Source organism: Danio rerio, chromosome 5 (genome assembly GCF_052040795.2).
Source record: "Danio rerio strain M-AB ecotype USA chromosome 5, GRCz13ab, whole genome shotgun sequence".
NCBI classification, from domain to species: Eukaryota; Metazoa; Chordata; class Actinopteri; order Cypriniformes; family Danionidae; genus Danio; species Danio rerio.
In genome coordinates, this window is record NC_141025.1 from 37,267,971 (window position 1) to 37,289,967 (window position 21,997).

General features: G+C 35.1%; 1 long non-coding RNA gene across 1 annotated transcript in view; it reads left to right on the plus strand.

The window, feature by feature from the left end:
* The window catches only part of LOC141385554 (uncharacterized), a 96,784-nt gene extending 75,707 nt beyond the window's left edge, over positions 1 to 21,077 (plus strand). The window contains exon 6 of the long non-coding RNA XR_015491419.1: positions 20,196 to 21,077. This is a non-coding gene — a long non-coding RNA (uncharacterized LOC141385554). The remainder of the gene's footprint in view (positions 1 to 20,195) is intronic.
* The last annotated feature ends 920 nt before the right edge of the window (positions 21,078 to 21,997 follow it).

Sequence of the window (21,997 nt, forward strand, 5' to 3'; positions counted from 1 at the left end):
ATGATGAGAGAATTTACAGTTTTGGATTAACTGACTTAAATGCATTAATTGTTCTCTTGCTTTATTTATTTTTAATTAATGAATTTTATTTATTTTTTTTACTGACTAAAAAATAAATATTTTTAGAAATGATTGTACATTGATAATGTGCATTAAAAGATGGTTAATAATGCTGGTTAATCCAGGAAGTCTTGCTGGTTAAAATCCTGGTGGAAAAACCAGCTTTCCCTCTCATTCAGTTTTCACTAAAGGGCTGGATTCGTTTAGCTGAAGCTTCATTCAGACCAGGCTTGTGTTACTACAATATGATGCAAAATCCAAATGGATCCTAATGTGGGCCTTGATTACTTGTGACCAGCTTTTTTTGGGTCGGGTCCTGTTTGCCAAAAGATTCATTAGGGAGGGAGGATTGTTTTGTCCAGAATACTTATGGCCTTTGTGTTTTTGATCAAGAATTACTTTAATTTGGGCTCGGATTTGTTGCATTTGTTTAGAACATATGGTTTGTTGACCGGGCTCCCAAACACTTCGGGGTATGAATCAATCATGGATCGTGGAACAGGCGGAGCTTGTCCTAGATCAGAGTCCAGATGAAACACACATGCTTGTTGCACTTAACATAAATGGACCTTCTCAAAACACATGCACACACACACACGTGTTTCGGACCATATGGAGTTATTCTGCAAATGATGCGGTTGGGATATAATTGCATTTCACACATCCGTGAGGTATCATTAACGCTAGCTAATGCTAACTGACCATAGCCTGTCACTACAGCATTAGCATGCCAGCTCACATGTCGTCATGTTAATCCCCTGTCATGCTAATACACCAACTGGCTCCAAGGCTTCATTCATTTAAGTTTGGAAGTTTCCTGGGCGGAGATTTAACCTAGTCTTGGCCTAAACCGCATTAGCAATGGGCTAACTGAGTTTAATATGCTGATTAATTGCATTTATCTTGAGCTAAACGTCATCTGTGAATCAAATTACTCTTTCATGGACCCTGGAATCCCTAAAGTACCACGGGAGCAAATTAACTTGTGGCCTGTTGGCTAGCTGGATTAAGCTTCAAATGGCACATATCATGTTATTCCTCACTGAAATTCGATGTAGACTGTTGTGGCAGATATTAGTGCATGTTTTGTGAAAACTGTTTGATCTTGTATTTTTGTATGTATCTTGTATTGTACAATCCCAGTTTTGAAAAAAAGTTGGGAGTTTTTTTCATAAATGCAATACAGTCAAGAAAATGTAATTTAATTGGTTTTGTTCTCCTAAAATTTTACTTGTATTTAATGGGTAAAAGTACACAGAAAATATTTCATCAGAAAAATCAGTTTTAGTCTATATTATAAATAAGTATATGGAGAGCAGACTGGTGGGGGATTCACAACTTCCTATCAGCATTGTGATATCTGTCAGTTATTGGAGATCAACAATCATTTTTACTAACCAGGAAGTGGTCTAGTGGAAAGTAGGTCTAGTTTTCCTTTTCGTATGTAGCATTGTCAACAATATCAACATAAATATTAATATAAGTATCAACATACGGAGGGGGGGGGGGTGCATGGGTCTTTTGCAGTATTAAAAATAGTATAGAATACTGATATTTTTCAAGGTAAAATTTGAAACTCCAATATCGTAAAAGCACTATAGCATTGTTTGGAAAGTGTGTGATTTTTATAATTGAAAAAATAAACAAATTGTCAACACAATCATGCAGTTATAATGTTCATATGTTGTTAAAAAAAGCCAATGTCACAAATGTCTTCACTATTATGGACATATATAGCTCTCGGCCAGGGCCAGATTAACCAATGGGCATAATGGGCACAGGCCCAGGGGCCCTTGTGCACTTGGGGACCCTGCGAGGGTGGTAAAAATGCCGGTTTTGGAGTGTCTATTTAGGTTAAATACAAATAGCAAACCTTGTTGGAATAAGCTAATTGAGTGATTCCCAAACATCACCGTTTGATTGACAGAGACAACATAACTAAAGAGCGTGACACAGCAGCGTGAGTGGCGTAGCTCCTAAAGAGCATAGCAACATATCGATCATGAACCCGGTTCAAATCCAGCGTCTGATGAATTCATTTTTCCCCCCCACTACATATCAGATTTTGCCAACTCTTCATCACGCGGAAGACAAGTAGGAATCATTAATAAGTGTGTGTATTATAGAAGACTCCGATTCATAGTACTGATTGGAGAGGTGTTATATCTAAATCATATGCATTATAAGTGTGTAGAAGTTATACATTAAAATCACCCTTAAATATAAATTTTTTGTACTGCTTCAGTGAAGGGTGGCGCAGTAGGTAGTGCTGTTGCCTTACAGCAAGGAGGTCGCTGATTCGAGCCTCGGCTGGGTCAGTTGCCATTTCTGTGTGGAGTTTGCATGTTCTCCCTGCGTTCGTGTGGGTTTTCTCCCGGTGCTCCGGTTTCCCCCTCAGACCCCCAAAGACATGCGGTACAGTTGAATTGGGTAGGCTAAATTGTCCATTGTGTATGAGTGTGTGTGTGAATGAGTGTGTGTGGATGTTTCCCAGAGATGGGTTGCGGCTAAAAGGACATCCACTGCGTAAAACGTGCTGGACAAGTTGGTGGTTAATTCCACTGTGGCGACCCCGGATTAATAAAGGGACTAAGCCGAAAAGAAAATGAATGAATGAATGCTTTAGTGAACTGGAACAAGTATATTAAAATCCATTAATTTTACTAGTTGTATTAGTATTTTTTTTCAAAGTGTGTTTCAAATGCTTTAAAAAATATTTAAATCTCTGTAGACTAGAAATATATCTATTGTATATCATTTACTTAAAAAATGCGAGCAAAACATTATAAATTAATTTTATTTTTAAAATAATATGTTATTCTTATTTTTTAATTTCACAATAGGGGTGCGACAAGGTAAGGGGCCTCTGAATTCAACAAGACATTGTGCCCAGGGGCTTCTGAATTCTTAATCTGGGCCTGCTCTCGGCTATAGATTTGATTTTGTGTTACCTATACACAACAACTAATATAGTGTCACCTCCAGGGGGGTCGCTAGACCCCATTTACTGGGGCACATGCACAGGTAAAAATCTCCTGTGCCCCTGTAAATGCTTTGAGTTACAGTTTACTTTATAAATGCATTAATTAGGAGTGGAAATCCCTGAATACATTGAAATTTTTCCATTTTAGTCTTAATCATCTACGTTTTTGCTACAAGCTCCTATTTATTTCTGGCTCTGATATTAGTTTGCTGCTGATTTACAACCAATTAAATCTATAAATTAGCCAAAGAGTAATATTTAGTCAGTATAAACACATGGTCATGTTATTCCAATCCAAACTCGTTTGACTTTATTTCTTCTTCAGAACCTGAAATAACAAGTATAATGGAACTGAATGACCAACTAAAAACTAGAAACTGGAACTTTTTTTGTTTGTTTGTTTAATGCAGCATATTACTTTGTCAAACTGAAAATGTCTTAAAAATTCTAATTTGAATTAACACAATCAAATAAAATTTTCAGAAGTATGAAAGATTATATTTGTAAATGTGAGAGATTTAAATTTGATTTAGTGAATTTGTTTTTTTTAATGACCATGATGAAAAAGACGCTACATTTGCCTGAGTATTTTAATTAAACCCAAAATAAACAGAGTTAACGTGTTACATTTCCACTTTTTCAGTAAATTAATCTTTCTGTCACTCCAATTAAAATTCAAATTCAACATGCTGTGGTTTAAATCATTTCTTACTTCAACACACACACAGAGGAAAAAGTATGATTTTTCCTCAGTCCGTCCAATGAAATGGAATTAAATTAATTAAAGGCTAGCTCCGTTTTTATTTAAGATCCATGTCTCTGCAGCCCGCACTGAAGGGGTTCAAGATACTGATTTTGCTCTGCAGGTGAACAAAACCGAAGGCCTGATATTATTACACACACATGAGTTAATACAGTAGATAGTCTGCAGACTGCAGAGCTCAACTCCGACTGCAAATAAACACTAATCATGGGTTCACTGTCAATTGCAGGATCCCAGACCTTAGGCCTGTGTTAAACAGCAGGGTGTCAGCAGTGTTATTATCCAGACAAGTGCGCGTATGTGTGGGTGCATGCGTGTGTGACTTGTATTTCTCACTTTGTGGGGACCAAACGTCTCCATTTATTGTAGTAACTTTGACCTTGTGTAGACATTTGTATTTAGACTACGTAAGGAAAACGGCTTATAAGTTCCACCTATTGTATTTAAAAATATATTTAAAAATACTGTGATGGTAGGGTTAAGTTAAGGGTATGGTTACTGGAGAATGATAATAGAATATACAGTCTGTACATTATACAAATCTTTATGTCTATGGGAAGTCCCCATAAAGATAGATGTAAAAGTGAATGTGTGTGTGTGCGTGCGTGCATGTGCTTGTGTGTTTGTTCGTGTGTGTATTTATGTGTATATGTTTGTGTGCGTGCTTGCGTGTATGTGGCTTGTTTTTCTGTTGTGGGGACCAAATGTCTCCATATAGCAATACCAGTATATATAGGGCTGCATGATTTGTTGAAAAAAATCTTATTGCGATTTATCTGATCAAAATTGCAATTTACAATTTAAAAAATATGATTTACTATAATTTCCTAAAAGAGCTGCAGGTTTGATCTGGTAAAAAAAAAAAAAAGCACAAAAAAAAAAAGACCAAGCATAACCACAAAGTACACACTATGCTATTGTTTATTTAATACAATTTTTACAATAAAGTTATCAGTTACCATGCCAAATTAAGAAAATAACTATAATATTTTTAATTCAATTTAATAACTTATATTTAAAAATTTATATATAGATATATCAAACCTTTAAAACCTTTATTGTTAGATTTTTCATATTGATTTCATGACCCTCACAGTGCATTGACAATGCTTTCCATACATGCTTCCCTTTGACATTATTTCCCTGTGCTGCTTCACAGCACAAGAATTCTCATATTTAAAAGTATAATTTATAAATATATTGACATTTATATATTATTTGTAATACAAGTGTTGTCCTGTAATACAAGCAGTCAGATAAATGAACTGTATTTAACCTGCAAAGAAAGGACTATTTGAATGTATCAAACAAAACTCGGGTACATGCACAGAAAAACTTGAGCATTTGTAGCAAATAAATGTAGATAATATACAGATTTTTTTTTGAGTGTTGTTGAGCGAGTTTTTAAAAACTTGTGATTAGTCGTGTTTCCACACAGAGTGGAAAGAAGAAGGCTTTTACAGAGGTACGAATCCAAATTCAGATTTATTAATAACGATCGTAAATCAGGCAAAGGTCAACAACAGGAGCAATTGGGTACATATAGGTAATCCAGAATTTGTCATTAATAAACAGGCAAGTAATCAAAACTGGAGAAATGTAAGATGAATTAGGAACAAGGCTTGGAGTAGACAACATAAAACGAACATGAACATGGCTCAAAGAATCAAAGAACATGGCTTGACAAGGAAATGAAAATGCTACATAAAGTTACAGGTTCGTTTTAATTAGCAAAACAAACAACACTCAGCAATGTGTGTGAGCAAATGTGGTGTATAAATAGTCTGTGTAGTGAGTCCTTGAGCAGCTTCAGAGTGTTTGCAACAAAGACTAAGGGTGCTTTCACACCTACACTTTTGTTTCGGAACGTATCTCGTTTGCCCAGTTAGCGCGGTTCAATTGGCATATGTAAACAGGGCAATCGCGCTCTGTTCCGCTCCAAAGTAATCGCTCCGAGATCGCTTGAATGAGGTGGTCTCGGCTCGATTAAAACGAACCCTGGAGCGGTTCGATTGCAGTGAGAAAGCGATCCGATCCGAGCGCGGTTATATCACAGTGTTTTATGGATATGTAATAGGCTTACGGCTATATGAAGAGAGAATTATGAGTATGGCGGGAAGTTTCGCGAGTCTCCGGATGCCCGCAAATGAGTGATGATCTCCCGGTAATCTCGCGTCTCTCTCCCAGTCCTCAAATAGGCATTGTCGCGCACCCTTCTCACCCCTCCCCACCGTGTCTCTCCTCAGACACGTCACGCGCGCACCCTGTCAATCACCACCAAACTAGCACCTCTTCTGACAGCTTAGCAGGACGCTGCAAAATAAACCCTGACACTCTGACCAATGTAAGGAGAGTTTACTCGCACGTGACTTGTTTTAGCTCTTTTGGTCCGATTAGAAACTTTGCAGTGTGAAAGCGAACCGCTCCAAGAGCAAAGAGCAACAATGTAACAATTTTAATCTCTGTTTCGGAACAACTGAATCGATTCACAGGTGTGAAAGCACCCTAAAATACACTAAAGGGACTCAAACGAGATTAGGAACTGGTGGGTGTGTGCTGTGCATGCTGTGGTTTGTAGTCCATTTTGTGACAAAGTTGTAGTTCTCTGTAACACCTTTGTTAGGTGATTGTAACAGTAACACTTTTTTTTGTGTGAGTAGAGTTCAAAAGAGTCCAAGAGAACCTCCTCCATCATCATAGTAATAAATAAAATAATCACAGCTTTTGCAATTTGAAAATCTTATCTTTTCAAATTGCCATTTTGGTTTAAAATCTATTAATTGTGCTGGCCTACCAGTATACTTTAACCTTTTGGGGACATTTTGTTCAATCTCTGTGAGAAAAAGGGCACATTAATCAAACAGAATAAAATATTAAAAAAATGTTAAATGCTGATATTTTTCTGTGATGTAGGGTTTAGGGGTATGGTTAAACAGGGAGATAGAATATATATGCCCCATTTACGCTAATACGTTTTAGTTTTAAAATGGTGTTTTAGAATGAAAACAATCCGCTTACACACTGGCGTTTCACCCAGCATTTCTGATCAACTCTCTGTCCACACTACACCGCTGAAAATGCACATCACGTGACCACACACACACACTGACATGCACTGCAGCAATGAGAGCAGTGCACGTCGGACTGTTCATCAAGGATCTACCGCTGGATCTGATCTCACTATATTTGTTAAATGTGATATTGAATTCATCTTGTCTCAATCTAACGACATATTCCCCGACTTTGGTATTTTGAATCTATTACTTGTTCTCAGGTAACGTGTTTTAGCTGAGCGCAAAGATAAGTTAACATTAATTAATGTAACCACGAACACTGATTCTGCACATTTGACTGATTGCTTGCTTTTATTTCCTGTATTGTATAAACTTATTATTATTGCCATTATTGTTTTTCAAAACTGATATTCAGCAAAGGAGAGGGTGTTTCGTAGTTTTAATGAAAATGAAAGGAGACAGTTATGTTATAAGCTCCGTTTTGTTATAAATACGCATAAAGGGAAGATAACGGTCATATAAATATGTGGCTACACGACGCCTCAACATTTGCTGATTTGCTAATATCAAAATGAAAATAGGTAGTTTTTTATATCATGTTTTCATTTTATTGTTAAGAAAGTGAAACAACGTAGCCAGGGTGATTGAATGAGGTTACAAAGTACAACGTTTCCTTAGTAGATTTACCAGACGTGTCCACTGAAGTTTGTTTTCCATATCAAACTTGCAAAGTCTGAACTTACAAGGAGAGGATGCAAGACTGAACTTTGTTTAGGCTACTTAATGTTGAGAGAAAAGCCAACAGGCAAACGTAAGATAGGTGAACGTCTGCAGCTATGTCTCTGTTTTCAGATGTCTACGTTTTCCCCCACATGGAGCAGCAGCATTTTAAAATGAAAACAGACTCAGCATTTTCGAAACAATTACAGTTTATATGTTGTGAAACCGACTTAACAGCCTTTTCAAAAAGCTCCATTTTCGGTGCTCAAAAACTCTGACATAGTGTGGACGAAAGGCGTAACCATAGCAAAACTTATGCATTTTAAAACTAAAATGTATTTGTGTAAATGGGGCCACAGTCTGTACGGTATAGAAATAATTATATCTATGGGAATTCCCCATAAAGATAGCTTTAGGTGTGAGTGTTTGTGTGTGGTTGTGTGTTTGTGAGTATGTGTGCCAGGGACCTGGTCCAGAGTCAAGATTAATGAAGATCCTACCCACAGAAAAGCCTTACAGATAGTTGAAGAATGTTGAACATGGTCTGGGTTATTGATGCAGTCTCCAGCTCACTATTGGTTTAATTTGAGAAGTGTGGCATGTTTAATTTGCTGAGGTGAAATGAACACTTTGCTCAGAACGGGTGTCCTTCGTCATAAGGACATTTCTCCTATCGGTTCTGCTCGCTGCCTCCTCCTTTTTCTCGCCCCAATTCTGTCTCCTGCTCTCTCTCTCTTTCTATGTGTGTGTGTTTTGTGCTGACTCCATATTTTTTCTTGAGTCCCCATAGTGTTTGTCTCACCTACAAAATGCAACAAACTGTCCTATTTGTTTCTCTCCTGCTCTCTCTCTCTTCCTCTTCCTCTCTGTCTCAGTACATTGATCTGTATCATAATAGGTTTCTGAGGGTTTACAGTTGACATGTTGACTCTCTCACGGTCCAGTCCACACCCCTAAAGTCATGCGTTTACTCCACTCAAAAAACAGGCTACAGTATAACTTCATCTATTAAAAATGGTTTCCACGTTTGCTGGGTTATTTAGTATCGTAAGTCTTAGATTAAAATGCTGTGCTGGTTCAAGTTATTTTGTGTGAAGGTTATTTTCAGATGCTTTCCAACCGATTTATGCGAGGTGCATAGTGCGACAGTTTAACATAGTGTGCATATTTCTAAACATTACAAATATAGAAAAATGTCTCAAGAGAAACAGACCTAGGGGAATCTGTATTTGAGAAATAGAGCACAAACAGAATAACTGATATTCAGACTGAAAGCAAGTGTAATTTATTTATTTAAACAGCATAATATTTCAATACAGACGAAATTATACATAATAGACAAAGTATTTTAGTTAGTTTTCCTGTTTTTACTCCAAGGTTTTGAATTTTAAACTTTCACACACAGGAAGATTATTAAAATAACAATAAAGATATAGTCTTCAGAATTGCTCAGTTCCGACAACAGCCATAGTAATAATTTTACATCTTAAATTTAATCCATTGTTTGGATAATTTTTGAAGCAATTTGTTTTCCAGCGTATAAACTAAAAAAAATTCATTCAGCCAGCATCCATTCAGATATACTGTAAAAAGCTCATGCATTTAAAGTAGCAGGTACAGTAAAATTACTTACAGTGCTTGATAAGAAATCTGCCTGCATTCAGAAGTTAATGACCAGATGTATCTTTATAAACATCCAAAATGTTGTTATAAATGATGTTTATAAAACATTAAATATATGAACTTTTTCGAGTAGCTAGATATTAGTTATTTATCATTCAGAACCCATACCCAAATTCCCATACCTATTACTTCGGCCAGATTTATAACCACTTTTTCACTCTTTTTCTCCATTTATAGTTGTAATTGAATCCTATAGCATTCAATGTAAAAATTAGTCGTTAGAGTGTGCACAAATCTGCACTTTGAATTTCTTCTGGAAATAGTAAGCCATCCTCACTGTAAAAAGAAAAAAGCCTGATTCAACTTAGAATTTTAAGGCAACCAGCTTCAGGACATTTTAATTTCACTCAAATTGAGTCAAGTGCAGTACTTGTGTCAAAAGTTGAATTAACTTAAAAAAGCTCTGCTGCAAGTTACCTTAGAATTTTGAGTTTAGTGAACTTTTTTTACAGTGCTGATGGTACTTTGAAAGACACTGGTTCTTTGCTATAACGCAGTTCACCTTTCGTGGACTTGCAGTTTCACAGATTTTTTCATGCAGGTTGACAGGCTTTTTTCTACAGCACATTGTGTTCTGTTTCCTGATTAGCACATTGTGTTCCGAGTCCTGACTGGCTGTAGACCGTTGTCAATCAATCTCCCCCATGCTGTGTCTCCTATAAAGCGAAAAATGCAATCAGTTTGCCAAATTTACATAAATCTTCGACCGCTAGCAGTGTGACTCTGCAGTGCTGTACTGTATGTTTGCAAGTTTTTTTTCCTAACAAACCCTACAATGTCGACGAAAAATGCACAGTCAAAGGCACCTGTGGTAGCACTCAAAAGTTAGTGGTAATAATGAATTTTCGGTTTGTTGCATAAAGAAGGGAGAAACTAACACAAGTGTTTTATCGAGAGAAAAGTGTGAAAATGTTAATGCCTGTCTGAGAAAAGTGTATAAAGACTGTAGTGTAGTAACAATTGAAAAAAATAAAGCTGACTGCTTTACAGACTTCACCTATGACTGTTATTTTAAGAATGTAACTCCCGCAAATAACAAGTGACCACTGTACTCATCAAAACAGGGGTCTCAAACAGCCGGCCCGCTAGCGATTTACACCCCACCCCCTCCACCCTCTGGCCTGCAACTGACGTCAAAAATATACAAGATTCAGCCCCACAAAACATACATTTATGAACCTCTATCATTATTGAGCAGTCACGTCTAGCCACTTGTGGTTTTGACCCACCACCTAGTCGACATTTATAGTATTCAGAATAGTTTTACTTTCATTCAGGTTCATTCACTTGCTTTTTAATTCTGTGCCTGATTTAAACATTAAAATATATGTCCATAAGTGCTCTTTTTTACTGAGCATTTGATTAAAAACTGTAAATTTTGCTATTATAAGTTTTGTACCACTTGTATTTTGTTGTACAAACGCTTCTTTGTGGCTTACATGTTATGCTGGTGGTGTAACAAATGATAATTTTGTTAATATTTGATTAAAATGCTCTAATTTTGTTGATTTTACTCAAATGTTTATACAGATCTGCATAAAAACTATGTACATTAGTAAAATTGTACTGCTAGTTGAATTGAACCTGCTAAAGTAAATGTAAATATTTACATACTTTTCCCCTCTTTGTTGTTGTTTTACATATTATACATATATTTAGAAGAACAATTGCCAGTAAAGTCACTGAAGTTAACCAAACTGCTTTCTGCTGTTCTTGCGCTATTAGAACAATACAATCGGTTGGGAAAGAATAACAATTATTATGCCTATTATTTGTAATATTTTAATAGCAATCTAAACTACCCCATCAATATGTACAAGAAACAAAAAGCTAGAGTTTTGACTGGATATACTCTGTGGCAGAATGAGTGTGTGTCTAATGCTCGACCATACACACAACAACCACAGATATATTTCAGCAGCTGATGTGTGACACGATAAACATGCTGATTTGCATTATCACTGGTGACAGGCAGTGCTTGAAATATAAACGTCATGTCTGTTGTCCTAAGACGCATCAATTACGTCAGGTTTTCAACTTTTTTCCTGCGCTTGAATGTTAAAATGCCCCTCCTATGAATTGTCAGTCACTGAAATAACCCCCCACCAATTTGAGTTTGAGACTCCTGCATGAAAACGTAAAATACTTTGATAAAAAGCAATTCGTTGACTTTGCTTTATAAAGTCAACCAGTTCTTTCCTAAATAAAGTGAGTAAACTCATTGTCTTAAAATGATTAAATAATTAATATGTGCATAGTTATAAAATTTAACAGTTAAAAGTTAACAGTTCCAAGTTACAATGGGTTTACTCTTTTTTTTTTTTTTGAGTCAAGTCAACTTATCACTGTTAAGCCTGTTAGGCGTTATATTTATACTGTGCCTTTAAGTCACAAACAAACAGGTGGGTCTCTTGGCTACAAGTTTTGCATAAAAATATAAAATATAAATGTCTATGCAAAAATAATTGTCCAGATCTTCACATTGCTAATATTTGACTTTGTGATTTTAGTAAATCCAGGCAGTTGTTTTTTAATGCCAAAACAGGGATTGTTTTGGCACAAACTGATAGTAAATCCAATGTAAAAGCTTCCTTTACCCTGGGATGAGCGCAGTGTGGAAAAAAAAGCCTTCCGCACACCGTAGCTAACGGCTGTTTAGTACATTTTTTCCTGCTGTAACCTGGAAGAGAAAACATTGCATCAATATTCATTGTTACTGTATATACGAATCACTTGCCAGCACTAAAGAGTTCATTCTGATCCCCTGCCCAAATTTCTCAAACAGTTCCAACAGCTGGAGATTGACCCGGCAGAATAAATGTTTTAATTTCTTAAAGATATATTGCCGTTGTGTAAATGCGAAATTCCTGAAGTTGAGAGAAATTTGGGAGTGGAACGGACACGTTAGTCTCCGAGTGAGTAAATGTTTTGACTTCATTTTTTTTTTGTTTCAGGGGCTTTCCAGTAGAAATGCTTCCTGTCTTTCCATCGGGATCTGTTGAGTCTGTTTAGCTGGAGATAATGGGCTCTTAAAGTCCAGCTCAGTTTTGAAGCAATGGAGCCCCGGACTAAACAGAGCTTTTTAAAAAGAAGTGGAAAAACTCGGAGGGTGTCCTGCATGCATGTGTGAGGTCTGGAAAAAAAAATACAACATGCATGTATACTGGGCTCCACAGATCCACCCTGAACACCACAACTGAAGCAAACTTCCTGTTTGTGTGTGTTTTTAACTATTGCAGCTGAGTAATCGGATCTCATAGAGACAGACACGAATATCTGGGAAGGAAGAGTCTTCACACTTCATTTAGCTCAGCATGAGCAGCTTCCCGACATGCATAAACACTCGCACAGTCGCACTATAGTACACACAAACACGTACCAGGTCATTTATTGTGTAGCGTCTCTTTCTCTCACATGGATGAGGAAACACTGTGAAATCTTTTATTGTCTTTCCAATGAGAGCAGCTCCAGCATGGTAGAGGTTAGCAGCTTCTGGGCTGGTGATGCTGAAGTGGCGGGTTGAATTCCAGCTAGGGCAGACCTCTGAACCCTGATCGCTGTCGTGCCCTTTAGCGAGGCACTTAACTCCAGGTTGTTGTTGCGGGAATTGGTGTGCTTGGCTTTGGATTGAAATTCGCTTTGTAACCGATTCAGAACAGCTGTAAGCAGTTGTAGACGGTGCTTTAGGTGCTTTAACAACCTGACTTTGTGTGGGACTGTAGAGGAATGAGCAGAACGGGGTCAGGGCAACCTTGATCTCCAAATGAGAACATGAGTGAAGGATGTATACAGTTTGCTGTCATTTGACTGCTGAGGTGAAAATAAAAAAATGCATTGCTTTTTGTTTTTGAGTTGCGCTACAGTCAAGTATGCATTTAAATATTTCAGAAGTATTTTGATATAACATTTAACAATACTTTAAAGAGGTTAATAAATATAAGGCGACGTGGTGGCGCAGTAGGTAGTGCTGTCCCTTACATCAAGAAGGTCGCTGTTTCGAGCCTCAGCTAGGTCAGTTGGCGTTTCTGTGTGGAGTTTTGCACAGGGTGCTTTGGTTTCCCCCACAAGTCCAAAGACATGCGCTACAGGTGAATTGGGTAGGCTAAATTGTCCGTAGTGTATGTGTCTCACTCGTATAGTAAGAATGTGTGGGTGTTTCCTAGTGATGGGTTGCAGCTGAAAGGGCATCCGCTGCATAAAAAAAAAATGCTGGATAAGTTGGTGGTTTATTCCGCAGTCGAAAAGAAAATGAATGAATGAATAATCATAATACCAATAATATTTTTACATTTTTATTAAATAAAACGTTTTCACTTGTTATTTTAGTTTTAAATTCTTCTTCTTTTTCTTCTTCTTCTTCTTCTTCTTCTTCTTATTATTATTATTATAGCTGTTTTTATGGTGACTGATATTAAACACTGCACTTTACAAATATCTTGTTGATACTTGTTGATATTTTTATTCATTTAATGTTGATGTTAAATATTAAATGTATTTGATCTATTAATAATAATAGTAATAATAATAATAATAATAATAATGCATGAAAATAAATTTTTTATGGCTGGTAAATTTTCTCTGATGGGTCTGATTGTTAGGTCCTGGGTGTTATGCGTTACAAGAATGTGATCACATTTAAATCCACACAAAAACATCCATTCCCTAAACATTTTACCAAACTCCATGTAGAAAGTGTCAAAAAAGCTCTCTGCACATTCCGTCTGTTCCTGCTCATTGCTCAACAGTTCAGTGATTTTATATTTGTTATGAAATGAAAAACTACTACAGTGTAGCCGGTCCAAATGAACTCTCCCAACTCCAGGTTGTCAGAGGCATTTGACAGGTCAGTTGTTTTGCCAATGGACACTGCCAGACTCACTTCGCCTCATAAGACGGATCAAGTCAAAGTTCAACCGTTTAACACATTCCAGAATCCAGAGGTTTCGTTCAACTTTATGTCTCTTCAAGGTTTTAAAATGTGAGAAAATGGCTTGAGATCAGCAATGAGCTCTCGCCCTTATGACCCCCAACACTCTTTAGATGCTTCAGACTTGCACCCTCCACACGATTCCAGCATCTGCTAAATGCATGAGTGTGTGTGTAAAATCTTTAGTGTGTGTGTCACAGACAGGCATTTTTAGGGTTGCACGGCTCTTTGTCTTTATAGTGTTTCCAAAACCAGGCCTAAACTGGCCACAGCCTCCCTCTGCCTTGTGAAAACTGACTCTTTCCCTCTCTTTTCTATCCTGTTCTCTCATCCACATGAGTCATTTTCTCCTTTCACATGTTTGTGAGCGTCTTCATCTCTGCTCATTAGGACAAAGGTGATGTTTTCCAGCTGTCATTTCCTGGTGAGTGCTCATCCTTAGGCTTTAAATGGATAATACAGCCAAAAACAAATGTTCTGTCATTATTCACCTTTCACTTTTCCTATCTCTGTTGAACACAGATTAAGATATTTAGAAAAATTAACAACTAAATCACCACTTTTTTCTCAAAAAACATATTTCTAAAGGTGCTATTGACTTAAAATTTTCGTCAGGTATCAGTAACAACTAAGATAATCCATAAGATAATCCATACATACTAAAGCAACTAATTATTATTATACAACATAATATCTGAATTTTTTTTCTAATTTCTCTGTTTATAGGGTTTTACTGAAATCTGATTTTATGTCAGCAGCTCCGTTAGAAATATATTTACCAGGAAAAAATGTGATGTGTTCGATACTTATTTTACCCTATTTCTTCCACCTGTTATTATGCCCAGTTTACAATATGGCATAGAAAATGCTGAATGAAAACACCAGGATGGACATCAATTCTAAAAAGCAGCGTAATAAATTATATTGAAGCAGTCAGATAAATATTTTTAATCGGATAAAACCAGCATAAACTACGATGGAAAGACATTTACAAAATAAAATATTTCATGTTTTATTTTATATCGAACAGTCTTGTGAAAAAGTGCTGTATTTGGCTCACTGGTTAGTCTAGTTATCCAATTACATCTCAAATTCAAGGGGGGGGGGGGGGGGGGGGGGGGGAGTGTTGAAGTTGTTTTGTTTTTTTTTTCAAATTGTTTATTGACTATTCTATTCTCTTGTACACTTTCCATAACATTGAATCAGTATTAATTACAAATTACAAATGTTTTGTGTGACATTTTCATTTAAGCATAAAGGGAGTTTGAAACTTAGAATAGTCAGTGTTATTTAAGTTACTCTAAAAAATACAAATTAACTAATTGATTAATTAATTAGGTAATTACTTACAAACTACATTTGACAAAAGTCTTGTTTTCGATCCCATTTGTAAGAACAGCAAATAATTGGACTTCTAGTTGATCATTTGGAAAAGTTGCAGAAGGTAGATTTTTCATCACAAATACTGCAGAAGACCTATTAGAGCCTGTATGGACTCAAGAAATTCTGAAAAATCAATCAGGTTTGGTGAAGAAAACATCCTGGTGTGCAGTACAGTATGGGGGTGTGCGAGATATCTGCAAAGTGGATGGGAACATCAATAGCCTGAGGTATCAAGACAATTGTGTCGCCATTACAAACCACAGGAGAGGGCAAATTCTTCAGCAGGATAGCTCTCCTTCTCATACTTCAGCCTTCACATCAAAGTTCCTGAAAGCAAAGAAGGTCAAGGTGCTCCAGGATTGGCCAGCCCAGTCACCAGACTTGAACATTATTAAGCGTGTCTGGGGCAAGATGGAGGAGGCATTGAAGATGAATCCAAAGAATCTCGATGAACCCTGGGAGTCCTGCAAGAATGCTTTCTTATACTTTTCTTATTACATTATCTGAAAAGTAACTTATTTAGTAGCAGTAGTTTATTTACTTGACGCAAAACTACTTAAAATCGACATAAATTACTTATTTATTTATTTATTTTAATTTGAGTCAAATAGATATTGTTTAGTTATCAGATAGAAAATATTAAGTTAAAAAATCAAAAAAATCTAAAGAAACACAAGGGTAAAACTATAAATTGTATAAAAATTGTATAAAAAATTCAAGACTTCAAATTAATGACACCATATTTCCAATTTCAACTGAAAATCAAAGTAACCCCATATTTTCATTTTTTTAAGCAAAATAGTTTATAACATTAACTTGGTAATTTGGTACTTACACCCAATACCCTTAATATTGTTATTACTAGCGGCTTCCAACATTCTTCAAAATGTCTTCTTTTGTGTTCACTGGAAGAATTGAACCAGGTTTGGAATCACTTGAGGGTTAATAGTAAATAGTATTTTGTTTCTTTGTTTGTTTTTTGTTTGAACTGACCTTTTATGTGTAAATAGAAAGAGCGTTTTTTTGATGATCGTAAATAAGACGCCAGCTTTGCCATCACATGCACCATCAGGGTGAGCCTTTTTTTAACGATGCGTCTTATTAGTCAGGAAGTATTCTTTTGCAAATATCAAATGACCTTTGATGAGGGTCAGACGCGGGATTGTTGATTGATGACATCAAAAGCGACTCGTTTTTCACGAGAAAGGCAAAGATGGAATAGATTTAGCCTTGGAAATCTATAAAGACAAACAACCGTGCAATTCTGAAAGCGCTGAATATGGATGGTAATGGGGCCCATGTGACGGTTTTGTGTGTACGGCCTCCAAATCTTGAGATGATCTAGTGATGCCGGAGTGTGCTGGAACGTTCCTCGTGATTTTCTCTGTTCTCCAGTGTTTGTTTGATAATGGATGGAGTGAATAATCTCTGATTGAATCAAGAGCGGCTGGAGTGAAGACTCATATATGCACTGCTAGTGTTACACAGATTTCCTCAGCATAGGTGAACTTTCTTCTGTATTGTTTGAATCCCAAATAACTGGATTTATTAGAATAAAATTATGACTTTTCATCTCAGAGATCTGTGGGAGGCAGATACAGTATGTAAAAATAGTTATGCTGTTGAAATAATTGTGTTATTGTGCAGAAATCAAATAAAAGTGTTGTTCTTTCATTGGTTTGATTACTTATTGTCCAAAAATTGTATTGGATAATAACATTTGCCAAATAGTTAAATGCAACTGAAGTTAATTATATTTTATATATTATATATTAACTTTCTAAATGGTGTTATGGCAAATATGGTATTTTTTGCTTTGGATTAAATTGATCAAAAGTGCACTAAAAACATACATAATGTTATTAAAAATATATTGGTACACTGTATGTTATCACGTACAAATAAATTTTGTTATTTTTAACTTTTTATTCATTAAAGAAACCCTGGAAAAAAACGTGGCATGGTAATATATATATATATGTATGTATGTATGTATGTATGTATGTATATATATATATATATATATATATATATATATATATATATATATATATATATATATATATATATATATATATATATATATAATTCTAATTATTATTTTTGTACTTTAATAGTAACCAGAAATGTTTGTGCAGCTAATCTTAAAAATAGCATTTGACACTGAAATCTCTTAATTTAATCATTAAATGTTATGCCATTATTGCCATTTTAAATAATAAAATAGCACTTTGATTAAAATGTACAGTGTTGCTGAGACCTTCAAGAACTTGATAAAATCTTTTAAAAACAAATAAATAGTTGTAATGTGTATTGTGGTCAGTTTATAAATAATTTAATTTTAATTAAATTCTTATATTTGTCACCATGTTCTTGACTTGTTTATAAAGAAATATGTGTAATATGTGTAAGATGTACTGTATATGACATTCAAATAATTGAAATTCTGATTGTTTTGTGACAGGGAAACTAATAGTATGTAGTATTTGTTTGTAGTATCATAGACTAGTTTAACTTTTTGTGTACCAGAAAAACAATAATCAGGTACGTTTTTGACATTTTGGATATGCACATAAACTAATCGGTTGATGGAAATGCCAATTTTAAAAAATGTGCATTAAGAAAAAGTATGTGCATAACTGAGTAAACTTCTTAGTCAATAAAAAAATGCACATATACTATGATAAAAACACTTTTACCGAATAAATAAAAAAAATGCACATATACTATGATAAAAACACTTTTACCGAATAAATTCTAGTATATGCGCATATAAAAAGGTCATGTGATTTTGTAATAAGATATCATATGATGATAAAAATGTGTGTGAATGGACAATCCAGCAAGTTGAGCACATTGTAAAATATCTGAAATGTTGTTTTGGACATTCTAAAATGTTGTAACCGTTTCAGTATTAGTGTCACACCTTTAAACGACACCACACGTTCATTGCTTGTGGACATTGTCTTCTCAGGCGCAAGTCATTTATTAAATGAAGAAAAGATTCACGCAGCTTCTACTTTGACTCGTTGGATGGAAATGCTGCTTTATTTCCATGTCTTTCATGTTATATTCCTGTTTTGCGCATACATTTATATTTATATTATATTATACTTTAATTAGCATCTTTGGATGGAAACATAGCTAATGACTAGGCCCCACATGGAATCTACGCACACAAAAATCTGCAGATTTTAGCCCATTATTATGTCTTTTTATTTACTTGTATAAATGTGTGTAAATTTATATTTTACAGTTTTTTAAATTAATTTCAGTAATATTATTGACTAATATGAAAGTATTTGTTTGATATCTACAATACAATGCAGTGTAAAGTAATAGTTTCTGTCTTTTAGTAGAGATCAGAGGCTTGCTTTATTTACCAAACAAGTGGATCTAGATGGATTTGCATTGTAAACATTAAATAAACGTTAAAAAAACTATAATTTTTTATGTCACATATTAAGTTTTTAGTTACAATACTCCCAAAATAATTCTGCTTAAATCTGCAGATTTTCTGCAGAAATAGCAAAAAAACGTCCGCAGATTCCATCTGGCCCTACTAATGACTTATTAAAATATTCATATCAAAGTGCAGCCCCAAAATGCTTTAAATTAAATTAATATCCATTTTAAATATTTAGAATTTGCCAAATGACTGGACTTTACCAAACACGATCTCAATGCAATTCGTATATTTTTGATTTTGTGGCTAATTCTTATAAATTTGTACAATCTCATTCATACAGTTTCATGATTCATACATCAGCATTTTCTTATCCACCAATGAAGGGTGGTTTTGGGTGCCACGTCTCCTTTATAAAATCCTATATAAAGCTGACAATACCCATGATTTTTCCATAAGTTTTGAATCAATATTAATATAATGCACTTTAATATGATATGTATTTGTTTTATTTTAATAAGCACAGGCTGTATATACTGTTTAGCATTTTTAATAAAAAAAAAAAAAGCATTACCCTCTCATAAAAATATTTTTTAAGTTTTTCAAAAGAATAGCTTGACTGCACTGAAGTACTTTTGCTCAAAGCTGGACAAACTAAAAACAACAGTTTAAAATGAGCTTCCCGACACTGGTGTGAGGTGTCGTGCTGCTCCAGAGGGAAGCAGCACAGTGAAGTCAGAGGTGTTTTGTCAGTTTTAATAACAGTTAAATCTGCCTCTTTTCTGATCTAAAAAGACATGTCACGCAAGCTTTCACTGCCATGACTGAGATCACACCAAACCACAGCCTTTTTCCCCTCATCGATATTAATCTTTTAAAGTATCACAATTTTATAGTACGCGTAATCATATGGTTTAACAACATGTATGTTTTATAACCCAGTCAGATTCACCTTTGACACTAATTAATAAAGTAAATCCAGATTAATTCCATTTCAGTTCCTTCAAAACAGAAAAGACGTACTAATTCAGCATGCAATTAATTTTGACTGAAATATTTACATTTTCAGTGAAATCAGTTTACCTTGTTAAATTCCTCCCATAAATGATTAATGTCAAAGTGTTTAAAAGGAAATTTTCATTATGAAGCATTAAACAAACAGACTTTTGGATCATGTTGAATGAAATATATTTATCTATACTAAAGTTTACACTTGCAGTAAAACAATACTAAAGTACTGTATATCTATTCTCCAGGTGTCTACTTGAGAAACCCTAGAATCCATGGATGTATTAGTCAGTTGTGTTTAATCAGCTTTAGTTTCCACGATGGATGTGCACCTGTGGGTTGAAGCCACATCTGAGGGAAACACATTCACATTCCCACGATGATGACTGTAAACAAGAAGTGAAATGAAGCGTATGGCTGTCAACAACATTTCCAACAACACATTTAACATTGTTAAGCCTCATAGGCCCATTTTGTAGTTTTAGAATTACTATTTGTCACAAACTAGTTGGAAAAGAGTGTTTCTGCATTCCTCTCTTTGACTTGGGTTTTTATTTCTGTTCGGTTGAACTGTTGAGCAGAACGTTTCTCAATCACAGAAAATGATTCATCAACAGTTGCTGAAAAAGTTGGAAAAACTTTCCCCTCTGATAAAAGCTCTCAGCCAAGATAGAACCCAAAAAATGGCCATTTGGAAAACATTATTTTGATTGAAGATCAATTTTTCAAGCACGTTTTTGTTTAACAGTGATGTATGGTGCGATGGTTGAAGTAATGAAAAACCATAAATCCTTTGATTTTTTTTCGGAGAGGATGTGAGCACTGACTTTCTGTTGATGAATAATCAGACACAACATTCATCAAAACGCAGACCACGAGACGATCTTTCCAAACAAGAATCCAGAAGTGCAAACAGAACAATTAATTTTCTGATTCTGTAGCCATTAATGACTCACATTCAACACTGTAAATGCATCCTAACATGCTCTGAAATGTGCATTTGTGTATCACACTATGAATTGGCAATTTATCAGTGTTTTCCTTTGGTCCATATCTGGTGTTTACTGGGAAATCTTTGAATTTTGGGGTTTAGTTGCAGAAAATACAAATAAACGAATTCCAATAAATAACACCTTTTTATTTGCAGTAAACAAATATAGAATGCATATTCTTAACTAACAAATAAACACAAATATAAGTCGAACTGAGGAGAAAGAGCACAAAGCAGTCTATGACAGTCATGCAGTAGGTGAGTTTATTCTGAAACTTTGTCACCTTTGAAGTGCGATTGATTTGTATCTAATTTCCACAGAGGTCAGACAGGAAAACAACATCCACAACAATAACTACAAGTTAGTAATATGTATAAACAATAGGGTCGAGTAGCAGAGCTGGTACAGATGTATCTGCACTAGGCATAGGATGATAACTATTTTCTAGGTACTACAATTTGGAAAAGTCAAGGTTTTAAAACCGCCAATGTTTTCTGCTATACCATTCTTACGATATATGTAAATGTACGCTTTTTTAGTTTTTTAGGACAACAGTATCTCCAGGAGAAAAGATATCCAAGGATGACATTTTAAATTGTAAAGAAATCTGTGTGTTTGAAACTAATAAAGACAGCAGAAGTCAATCATTCATTTGAATTACTTAGCCTGACATGTTTTTTATTATAAACTTTTTTGTCCAGGAAAGATTAAAAATCTCTTTTACAAAAGCTTTAACTGCTCCAAAACAAAAAATATTTTAAATAAAATTATAATAAAATATATAGTGTTGAAAGGGGGAAAAAAGTTTTAGTTTTTTTACCCGGACATTTAAAAAGGATATATTTAAGAGCAGTAATCACAGTACTGTGAAACCATGATGTTTTTATCCAATTGGTTATCATACAGTCAGAATCTTATACCGGCCTAATCTGCACTTGTATGATCATTCACGTAGAGATTTTAAAGAGACTGAGAGGGTCACATGCTGAAAGAGAAAAGCCACCACTTTGCGTCATGTCTTAAAGTTGTAAACACTGTTCCATTCTGTATTTGTTTGT